The 12,356-nt window shown below is 37.6% G+C and overlaps 1 protein-coding gene across 4 annotated transcripts in view; it reads right to left on the bottom strand.

Annotated features, from left to right (window-relative positions):
* AFG1L (AFG1 like ATPase) overlaps nt 1–12,356 on the bottom strand; it is a 69,729-nt gene that overhangs the window by 10,396 nt on the left and 46,977 nt on the right. The gene's annotated exons all lie outside the window — the stretch shown is intronic.

The following is a 12,356-nucleotide window of genomic DNA, read 5'->3' as shown; positions in this document are numbered from 1 at the left end:
AGCCTAGCAGCCATGAGTATTTTAATAGAGTGAGTATGTAGCTCCCTGCAAAGACTCAAGTCTGGTGAAACCCAACTGAAACTCCAGGTCAGCCCAACTGTTATTTGTGGCTCAGCTGGCATCAGCTGTAGTTCTTTACACAGCAAAGTTCTCAAACCCTCTCTTTTTTAGAGTTCAGAAAGACATAACCCTGAAGATAAAGACAAAGCTTTTAATCTTGTTCTCAACATGACTTACTTTCATATCGGACAAGTCCTGTAATTTCCTTCTGCCTTACTCTACTTACTGTAAAAAGAAGGAACAACCAACAAATTTGCACGTGCTCTGGGGACAGTTTAAAACCCTTTTTGTATTCCTCTAACCTTGCTATTGGCTCAGTTTCCATGCTGCCTGCAATTGCTTCAAAGCCTTTCTCACGCACCAGCTACACACAAAATGCCCCAATGCAGGAGCCCATGACCCAGGGGCACCCTGACAGCTTCTCAAGCCACATTCTCACATGCCCGTTGCCCTTGCAAAACTGGCATGAGCATCCACGTACCAGCTCTGTGCCACAGACAAAAGAGAGACAGGGAAAACAGGCTCAAGCCCAGGTTACACCACCGCCAGAGGTTCTGGCTGTACAGTCCATATACAGCAGGTTTCTGCTGTTCCAGCAGCCAAAACCTCTTCCCTCAACTTCACAGCGTGGCCTCCAGGCCCTTCTTCCTCACCATGCAGCAAGTACTGGCTGAGTCCTGACTGCCAACAACACAGGCTGGGGACAAGATGACAAGACGAACAGCAAATAGTCTTAGACACCAGTGTCCCCTGTGTAACCCTCCAGGGCTGAAATTCATTTTACGAACCTCAAGCAGTCACAGAGAGTATTCTGTTTTAGTCAGTAGCATACATGAAGGTATTACCTCCTCTGAAGGTGCTAATGAAGCTACAAATCCTTCTAATATTGACACACATACATGTAATCCTCTTATTAAAAGTTTAGCCTGATCAATCTGGTCCTCGGAAAAACATTCTAAAAATAACAACTTGATTTGGTGTGTGTTTCACATACTGTCTGATCTTTTTTTCTTTCATTAATTATCAATCAAAACTCAACTTCAGAACCATAACGCATTTATCTAACAACTGGCACTTAGCATTTGTTACGAGCTCCTTTGCAGGCTGCTTTTTTTTTTTTTTTTTACAAAAGCATTAACAGATAAGAATCTTTCTTATGGCATTATTGTTCCTGCATGTGTATATAAGGTAAAAGCGATGTAGGTTTTTGTCATTGACTCTGATGCCAGGAGTCAGTATTTTATAGGCATCATACTAATGCAAAACGCATTAGCACTAGCACGGGCTGCCTTACTGACACTATTTACTCCACTTCAGCCTGCTTGACTGAGTTCTCACCTTCATTTGTTTTTGTCTCGCTGTCTACTTAATGCATTTTCAGCTATCATCATCTCAGTTCAAGTAGGATGTTTATTATTTGGAGCTCTCTGTGGACTGTTTTAAGAGTTAGTCGTCTCCCGTTTCTATTATATATGCCATTTAATTAAAGTATAAAGCATCCTTCTTCTTTGTTGACTCATCAGTGACAAAGTAGCTCATAGTTTAGAGGTTGTGTGAAGAATACATAATGCTTTACATATGTTAGAAAAAGATTATGTTGGAAGATATTCCAGGGCCAGTTCCAATAACATCCTGAAGAGCTGTGACTGACAATAACTACAATTTAGTGCAGACACCCCAACACTCCAAAACTTCCTAACACTAAAATGCAGTTTAAGATTAGATATTATTCACAACTTAGATATTAAGCAATAACAAAAAACTATAGAGCCCTTTCTGTAGTTTCCAAAGGAGCCATGCCCTATCACTGCGGTAATATTTCAAGATCATAATTCAAGAAAGGAACAGAAAAACCTGGGCATGATCTGCAAGGCAGTTGCATGCTGAAGTTAAAAAAAAAGAAAAAGACTAAGATAGTTAAGGCACGGCTAACAATGAAAAAAAATTTACTGATGGCAGTACAAAGCTATTGGGAAGCTCTGTAAGTTACAGGCAAATATAACAAGTTAATTTGAAGCATTATTAATAAACAGAATTTAATTAAGAAGGCAATTTCTTATCAAGTTTTACTGAAGGTTTCTCGTGGCAAAATTAAAAGGTATGTCGTTGTGTAATTATAAAACACATCAGAGGGCATACTGAGGAAGGATTAAAATAACATGCAGTTTTGTTTTGGAGCTTCCTAACTAAGCCCTGTGAATCACCCTGCAACTTTCAAATCATTATTTTAAGGTGTGTGAACACCACTTGACGTGAGGTTATACAACTTGTTTGGTAAATTATTCACTAATTGATTTATTATTCTTTCTTTTAAAATATTCATTAATGTACGTTTTAGTTACTAAGAGCGAAGACACGAAAAACAAATAGACCAATGATGTTGCCAGCAGTAACCACACAAATGAAAACTACATTTTAAAAACTGTATTAAAGCTAAAAAGTCAGACACAGATGTTAGGCAGCAGTTGCCTGTGCACCCTTAATCTTTATCTCTTGGATATATGCAACAGTCTTGACTTTCATCACCTGATGCTTCCCCTTCTCCCTGGACCTTTGACCCACCAATATTCACAATAGTGATTCTCATATAAAACACACTTGGAAATAAGTGTTTTGTCCTCATTTCTGCTGTGTCACAAGATGTAACTTTTCATGGACTTTTCAAATACTTGTGTGGAAGAAGAATTACGCATTTCTTCTTCGGCTTTTATTACCACAACAGCTACGTACTTCACCTGCAGTAACAAATTTACCTCTACAACTACAGCTGTGAATCAAGAAAGTGATACTATCTCCATTTTACAGACAGAGGACTGAGAAATTAAAGTTAAAAGCATATGTGAGCTCTTGATGCCATGTTAAGGACCTCTGAAAGCTGATTTTTCAGGTTTCATGGAACACCACCAATTCAAAACACAAGGCTCACTTCAGTGAAAGTCATGACTATGGCAGCCTAGGACTCAGTGCCTCAAGAAAATTGCCCAGAAAATTAAGATTACAATTGCCAACAGTGAAAAGGTGAGGTTTTGGCTGGGTTTTTCTGCTTTTGAGTGTGCATGTGCACCTGGTGCAGACTGTGGCAGGCAGCATTCAGCTGTATGTAATCGTGTAATTACAGTATCACATAGGCACTACAGTAATAGCCATTGCTATGTAGAAAGAGGAACAAACTCAGATAACACAAGCAACAGTCTGGAATTTCCCAATTGCATTTCAGTGTTCATAGCACCTTATCCAATACCTACTGCACATCCCTTATGGAAGTTGTTTTCTAGCTTTGACACTCAAGTGGATGATCAGTAGAGCAAGAATCTGAGATCTATAAACTCTGGGGTAGATGATTTTTCTGGATCAAGCACAGCCCCCCTCTATCTCCCGTCACCTCATCACAGAATCTTGGTAAGAACCAATTTTGCTTGATTTTACAGCAAAATATTTTTAGTCATGTTTCCCATAGCGCAAAGTTGTTTCAGACCTTTGCTGATCAAGAAGACGCTTGTGACCACCAGCTTTTTCCCGTATTCATAAACAATTTTACACACATGTATCACAATGCTATCTAACTAAAATAGTGCTGTTCTGTTCCTGGTCTTTCTTTGGGGTGACTGACGTGAGTGAGGTTCTCAATTGTATTTGTTTTTCTTATCCTGTGGGAAAATACATGTCATTCTAGCCTAGACTCTCCCAAGTGCACCTCTTGTGCAACTGCTCTACCTGAGTTCATTTTCCTGCACACAGATGAATACTGCTTTAGTAATCAATATTTGCCCATTTCCCCACTTTATCCCAATGGAGTTGAAAAGTCAGCCTCACCAGAGCACATTCCCATGTTCCTTCATCATTCAGCACAACCACTCCTGCCTTAGAAGAGCTTATCTCCTCAACAGTGACTGACATCCACGCTGAAGCTACAACAAGTGAGATGTCTCAAAGACCTACCAGCTGCTCAAGGCTGGCTACAGACCGGCAGAACAGTAAGAGGCACATTTCTACTCTCAGAGCCCTCACTGCACAATTTCCAGTTCCAACTCCAGAGCATTTGTCAATGAAAAGGTCTCCAAATACAGTTAAGGCTTAAATTAAAAAAAAAAAAGTTTCTTTTGCTTTGTACAGTAAGCAAACAAGCCAAGAATTTCAACAGGGATAAGCAGATAAAACACAAAGGCCATAAGGAAATATATATACATCAAAATTACATTTAAGTTCCTCTTAAATAAGCTACTAGATCGCAATTCAAATGATCTTTTGATTTAAGTTTTCAAAAGAACCTAGAAACTACAGGAATTAGGTTTATAGATCATTCTGTTTATAGGTCTATTTAAATATTGGCACTTACTGATAAGATTTCAAAACCTCTTTGTGTATTCCTTGACCTACAAAGTACAGGATCTAAAACCTCAAGTTTTATGCAGCTTTCACTACAGTGAATGCTTTCTAAAATTAAGCCCTGATACACACAAAATAAGGTATAAAGCAGAAAGGAGGTCTGACTAACAATACTACTACATTACTATCTGAAATAAGTTTCTTAAGTGTATTTTATAAAACACACTTGGCAAGTTAGATAAGGCTTTTTTTTTGGTGGAGGGGGTATAGAAACTGACTACATTCTTAAAGCAAATGTAGCTAATAAAAGACAGACTCTCAGTCCAGAGCTTGAGCTGCAAAAATTAATCTCCTGCTGTGAATAAAACTAAGATCAAAATCAAACTAATGGAAACAATTATTTTAAAGAGTTACTGAAAATAGTGCTCACTTCCAAACAACTCCATGGGATGTTTATTTACAACTACACCCAACAATCTTACAATCCTAAAGCTGACACCAAATTATATATACAGCAGATGCATTTAGCTTACTTTTTAAGGAAGTCAGTTCCCTCAAAATAACTCAGAACCATTGAACTGCAAACACAGCTGAGTTGTGTCATCATGTAGGAGAGACATTCGATTGACTTAAAAGCAGACGCTTGCACTCCTAAATCAGTTGTTGCCTTTGAAAATGGTGACTTTGTTTTTTTTTCAATGCTTGCTTACATCTTTCATTTTGAAGTGCAAGCTATTCAAGTTAGGAACCACATCTTTCTCCTCGTCTGTAGAATGTGCCTATTGCAATGGAACCACAACCTATCAGAAACTGCCGCCTCTTTGTTGTGATAATCTACACAAATACTGTGTTTTGCCAATTGCGGAGAAGCTAAACTTCTGAAAAAAAAAAACAACCAAAACACAGTAAGATAACCTTTTACAACATAGATATTAAATTTATTTTCTTAGCTTTGTTATGCTGTAGTTTGCCAACACTTAGTAATCCAAATTCCCTTGCCCTGTTTTCCAGCTCAAACTGGAAACATGTCCTTATTTAAATTTCTTTAAAAATAATAAACCTCATAGACTTATGTAGCCCCATATCCTTTAGTAGTAGCCAGAGGTAGTTGTCTAGGGTGAATATAGGAATAGGATATGCATATCACAATAATTTGCTGATGTACTTTCCCAGGTACCAGCAACTTCTTGTTCATGAACTTCCATGCATTTCTATATTAAACCTTCTGCATTTAACACGACCCTTTGTTCTTTAGTTTACCCATCCACAAAATCAGTTTTATAGATATAGCTTCCCATGGTGTTAAGACATCATGTTAATTGATACTTGGTCGCTGGATAAAAGGATATATTTAACTACCTAATGAAAAGACTAGAGTGTCCATGAAACAAAGTTATTCAACCTTTGTAAAGAAAAGGTTAAAATGTGTTTGAGTACACTACAAAGTCAGAATTCCCAGCAGAGGGCAGTAGTTGCTACACACAAGTGAGAGGAAGACTGTAAAAGATAATATTGTGAGGAAGACACAATCTCTTTACTCCTTAAGGACTTTGGAAGGTTATCTATCAGGTACACTGTTGTCTAAATTATTTATACCAGATCAAGATTTAAGACAAAGTGTCACAATTATCAGTTTTTAAACAAAATTTTAAATGGGAAGTAAAGAAAGAAGACTGGCAGAGTGTGATTTTTCTATGGCATAATGAAAACAGAGCTTTATGTGTAAACACAGAGAAATGAAACCACTGTGATGCAGTAGTAAGACGTAGATTTGCATGATTGCTAGTTTAGGATACTGAGATTTTAAAATCAAGTTAATACATACATTTTACTTTTAAAAGTATTTTCATCTGAAAATTGGATATACATCCAACTGCTGAGAAAAGGGATAAGGGAAAAAAAAAAAAGGTTTTAATAAACATGTTGCTGAATTCAAGTTATCAGGCCTGACCATCTGAAAAGCCTACTAGAATTTGTCAAGGACAATTATAAACTGTATTTGCTTGTCAAGAACCACGTCCTTAGGATTCACTATGGTGGTGATTTTTCATTCACACACTAACTCAACGAAAAAATTAACTAATTATGGTTTTTTGCAACAGTCTAACTCCATTGGTAAATGTATCTTTCATTGTAGAGACAGAGAAACTGACAGGAAGAAATTAATTAAAGGCTACAAAGAACAGAGGAGGATAATGTTAGCACTAAAATCCGGGAACTATAGGTCAAATCCTGTTCAGTGTTTCTCCCAGTCTTCTCTGGCTACGTTTTGTTCATTTTATGGGGCCTTAGCAAATGCTAGGATAACAAACATTTCGATGAAATCTGAGCATAGTTCTCCCGGACGATGAGCCTGGAGAAGCACATTTACTGGGCTGCATTCCAGTGAGCAGGTAACTACTTTCAAGCCACAACAAGTGCTACCATGTGCCACACTGTGACCTCCTGTATCAGATCTGGAAAACTGCTTCTCATTTTGCTCTAAAGCCACTAAAGTAAATCAATATCCCCTTATGCAGCATTTTTTTTTAGTTTTCCACGTGTCCACGCTTAACTAAATTAGCTGAAACCTGGCGTTCTCCTCAACTGGGAAACTATGATTTAAAAATCGCTGTAAACAATAATGTAACAAGTGCTGATTTGCTATTTTCATCTATTCCTTATTGGCTGACATTTCATGAAATCATGTGACACCAAAGTGGAAAATGTTCTAATATTTCCCTTTAAAACAGAATTTTTATTTTATTTCAAAGGAAACATCACTGAATTTGAAAAAAGGTTTTACAGACCGTTCAGATGAAATGACGCATTACAAAAGTTACTGTCTAAATAGGTAATAATTCGACCAATTTCAGAGGCATCCCCTTAATCCTACGCCAATAAACGTAAACAGAGTTTTTAAGTCTGAATGTTCACCCCTGTAGACTGCACAGTAACAGTAACCCAAGACCAGACCATAAGACATATCATCACAACAATGTGAAAGCAGAGTTACTTGGCTGATAACCTATCTCTCCAACATAACAAAAGCATTCAGCCTTTCACATATTGACTCTTGCAAAACTTAAATTCTTCTTTCTGGAACCATTAAAGGTTATGGATGGCCGAAGGAATCAATTCACCAAGTTCTGACTACGATGTTGTTCGTTCATGCTGCAAAGGCTACTGAGAACCATATGAGCACCGGTATATGCCAGTTTCAAAAAAACTCCAGAAAAATATCTTCCAAGATATTTTTGCAACAATCCAATATTAAAAGAAATAACTTCTTAAAACAACTGATTCCTTTCATTACATTCACTGATGCCTCTACCTTAAATTATATACTGATTTTGTAATTATGAACCAAATACAACAGCGGAAATAAAGGTAACCACAACTATTTGCATTAACTAAATAAAATGATATTATATTTTGAGTTGTTCTTACTCTCTTGTATTTATTAGATGTGAAAAATGCAAACAAAAGCCTAACCAGAGTCAATATCCACCTTCCACTGTGAAACCAGCTTTCATCTCGAAACTTCCCCATTCTGAATGGATGCCTCAAACCGACTTCATATGGACATGCATCTGTGCATGTGAACGAGTATTCATTTTTTGATGAATTACTGTATTTCTGAGAGTAAGGCTATTACACATCTTGCTCCTCAAGTTAAGACTTTCCTTTACAAGTGGTTCAGTGAGAAGTTGTCGTGCTTCCATGCTGTGGTACAGGAACGTCAAATTTGAAAGAAAGGTTGCTTGGTATCAGGGAAATGTCTTATACACGTCTTGTGAAACCCCACTCAAATCCAAGAAATTTACAAATCTCAGAAAAATGCAGACTGAGCTCACTGCACAGACTGATAGTAGACTAAGAATAGTTCCAAAAATCCCAAAAGCGTGAGGAGGCTGAGTGCAGGTTATCCCCTTGACACAGACTGGGCACGTTCCCCTGCCAGTTGCTGAACTCGAGACACTTGCCAAGAGGCAGTGTGGACCCTGTCTCTCTCACATCCCTAGTTCTAGACAATTTAAGACCAGACAGGTCACATGATCCTCCAGTTTCCTGAATTTTAGAGAGAGCTAAGCCTAAGAACTAGTACTTAGGCTCAAACACAAACACCTCTTCCTAAAATGACATCCGGTTTTGACCCAAAGCACAGTATAAGGAGGCTCTGCCACTTCCTTCACTGTTTCAAATATGTGAATGGCTGCTTTTTTCCTCCCTTTTTTTCTTTTTTTTTTTTTTTTTTAAATCTAATCTAATCTCTGTAGGCTCTGGTTTTAATTATGTCTTCTTCTGCTAGCTTTGGGAGCCCGTTAATATCTGTATTTTTTTTTCCTGTGAAAATGGCTGTACCTTATAAAATCATCTTCCTGTCTTCTTTTTAATAAGACGAACAAATTGAACTGTAAGTCTGTCTTCTGAGGGCACAAATTCTCCAGCTCAAATGGTCTGTGGCTTTTTTCAACAGCCTCTTCAGCTTTTTCAATGTCTTTTCTAAAATTCTGATGTCAAAACCACATCTAATATTCTGCCATCGATCTGAGAGGTTTTTAAAATTAAAATAATCTTTGTACCCTCCTGTTTATTTTCACCCTAACCATCCCAGATGAAATTAGGTCTAATTGCCCTAACATTGGACCAGAAGCTCCTTTTGAGCTGTTTGTCCTTACAATACTTAAAGCTACTTCCAAGCCACTATGCCCAGGGCACAGTCTCTTCCTCCTGTAGGTATGACTTGTGTTCCCAATTTCTAGATGTAAAATTTTGTGTTTGCTTAGATTTAAAAAAGCCAAACCGAAACATACCCTCTCCATCCTCCCCCAAAATCTCAGTTCTGCTGAGAAATAAATTGCATGCAGCATCCTAGTTTTCATCACTCCCCCCCATACACACACCTCTCTTTGTACTTAGAGCAAATTGTATCAGCATTTATGTTAAATTCAAAACTGCTGGGGAAAAAAAAATATTGTACTGGGCTTAGTATAAAAATGTGCTCATTAGAAATGCTACACTCAACAACAACCCTTTGGTAGTAATTCTTTCTATATGTTAGTTAACTAACTTCACAATCTATTTAACAAATACTTTCTTGACACTGAATAATACCAATTTCTTGGTAAGAAGAACAGCATCTACACAACTCAACCTTTTCCACAAAAATCAGGAAGACTGAAATTCATTTCATTTCCATTCTGTAGTTATCCACAGTGTGAATCCAGAACCAGCTTCTCCATTACCCTTTCTGGACTAAAATCTGGCTGCCAGCCTGCAGTTATACCAGTCATCATACTTGTGTGAATTTTGCTTGCTTATTTTTTTAATATTGGCATGTAGTAGCTTTCTTCCAGGGCCATGGAATTTCTCTTGCACTCCAATATTTATCAAAAATAGAAAGCTAGTCAGTGATCTCAGTCTAGTTTTCTAGGACTCCAATGATTCAAAATGAATTTGCAGGCTATTTTTAATATGCTAACTATTAACAGACTGGAAGTTATTTTATCACCCTTTAGTCAAACAAATATTTCACTCTGCTTCCCCTCGAACAAGTATTTTTTGCAAAGCCTTTTCCCTTTTCCACGTCATTATTAGAAGTTCAGCCATCTCTATCTAAGAATAAGCCAATAACATTGAGATAATAAAAACTGTAGCAAACCTCCCATTTTACTTAACAAATGTCTCATAGCTGAGCAGACATAATATTTGCCCGTGACATTTAGTTTCTCTTTATTCTTCCCACACTTCATAACTAGCTGCGGTTCATTCTATATTATTTGATTATCTCAACAGTGACACAGGACACACATTTTACTCTCTTCTTCCTCAAGAAGTCCTTCTTGTCTTTTCCATTGTTTTTGTTTACACTTCCCTTTCAAATTAGTTTCGGTCATATTTCCCTTTTGCTTTTGAAAATTACCCTTCCTGAACACTCAAATATGTAATTCCCCTGTTTGGAAGTATCTTTTGGTTACACTGAATGTTAGAAAATCATAGAGAAGATTGTCCTTATGCAAGATAAATTCCTAGATGAATTCATCACTGTAAGCTCCCATAAAGCTGCTCAAATCAAATGACCCTGTACTGGATGCAGTACATTTTATGCTAGAAAAATCTCACTTGCAATTTTCAGGCTAATTAGATTCCACTATTCTCTGCAATTCATCTACAGCATAAGCTTCCCATACAATGGTATTTTTTTCCTTTATATGCTTTTTATAGCCAAGTGCTCAAAAAGCAATACACCTCATTCTCCATTTGCAACAGACTCCTATGAGTACTAGCCTCTTGGGTTTGTTAATTAGTAGACTGATTGATATGTATTCAAGATCCTCGTATTAATTAACTTTAAGGCAGGTACCAGTGTCTTTAATGTTGCATACTGTCCTTCACCTCTTTTAGCCACTCTGTCCTTAAGTAGGCTGTAAGCACTGATTTAATATTCTTATTTTATGAATTGTCCCATGAGATTTCAATAATATCAATTATGTCTCATTTTTCACCACTAATGAGAATTTCTTATTTATCATGCTTGTCACCAGGTCTTATCACTGATATAAATCCAACTGCAAATCTTGTTTTCGATTCTGCTATAAGTTTACTTGGCTCCTACGACACCAGCTTCAGATTGCACTTATCTAGCTAGGATGCATCACTTGGCCTGGCAGTAAAGCCCCCTCCTGGTTGCTGCAGGCTCCAGTTTGGAAGATTTCCCACCCTGTGTCCCTTCAGACAATCTGCCTTCCCATGGGACTTTGTCCGCATATCCGGCACAAAGAAACTTGCAGATTCACCCAAGCCAAAGCCAGCAAATTCCCCTGCTGCATTTTCTCTTGTGGATCTTTTTCATTACGTTTTTCTCAGCCTCTTAGTTGCACTCATGATGCCTGTCAACTTATCTACCATTTGGCACCACAAGCAGTACCAAACAGCTTTTAGCTATGTCTCCTACAGATTTCTGCTTTATCCCTCCACAAATAATTCCCACTATTAGCCAGCTTATTTGAAAATATATGAATGACTTTACACTTCCTCTCATGTTGAATGTCTCCTGACTTTGAGGGTTATTTTGACAACAAACCACCAGTTCACTCCTCCAGATCCTACCTATTCTTCCTTTTTTTCTGTGGCATCAGTGGGAATGACTTCCTATTCTGACTGTTAAAGAGAAGATACTGCGCGTATAAATTTTTCCAGCAAAGAGTTAAAGAGTTTTCATTAAAAAAAAGGAACCTGGTTTCACGGTTTGACAATGTATTCTTTCGGCTTTTAGTAGATTTTAAAGGCAACAGGGCAGGCAAATGCAGCAGCTGGCCAGGCAAGGTCTTAAATGCAGCTTACACCAATAGGAATTTTTTACTATTGCTATGAAGCGCTATAAAAGTTTACATTTGTGAAAAATATTGTATTAGAGGCAACTCAAGCCGTTCATCCAAATTTAATGCACAATTCTGAAGTTCATGACTATACTTCTCTAGCTATGAAGTGAGCACAGTGATACCACCTTACCAACATGCTAACGTAACATATATGAAGGTACATCAGTCACCTGAAGAGGCAAAAACAAACTGAGCCATATAAATTACGATGAAGGAAGCTCCTTAAGAAAAACATTTATTGTCTGCCATGTGATTATTGCATTAGAGACTATCATAGCACATCTGCAGAAGGCATCTGAACTGAGACAGCAGACTTCCCAAGTCCTGGGTGGTCACCATCAGAACAATCCTGTTAAAATGATGTTTAACATTTCATAAGGATTCTCTTTACTTGTTCTGCAAACCAAGCACTTCAGCACTGTTACACCAAGATGGTCTGAACCCCACCTCATTTAACAGGATCAGAACCTTCAGACCCCAAGTAATGGCTGCTGTCACCTGAGCTACCAGAGCACTTCTCCTTAGAAGCAATTTATCATCTCAGTTAAGTACATAAGGCATTTATTGGACTAAAGAACTGTGCTGACAGCACAGTTTGCTGATACG

This window comes from Columba livia, chromosome 3 (genome assembly GCF_036013475.1).
Source record: "Columba livia isolate bColLiv1 breed racing homer chromosome 3, bColLiv1.pat.W.v2, whole genome shotgun sequence".
Taxonomy (NCBI): domain Eukaryota; kingdom Metazoa; phylum Chordata; class Aves; order Columbiformes; family Columbidae; genus Columba; species Columba livia.
Note: the sequence above shows the minus strand (reverse complement) of the source record. Positions and strands in the feature narration are given on the sequence as shown.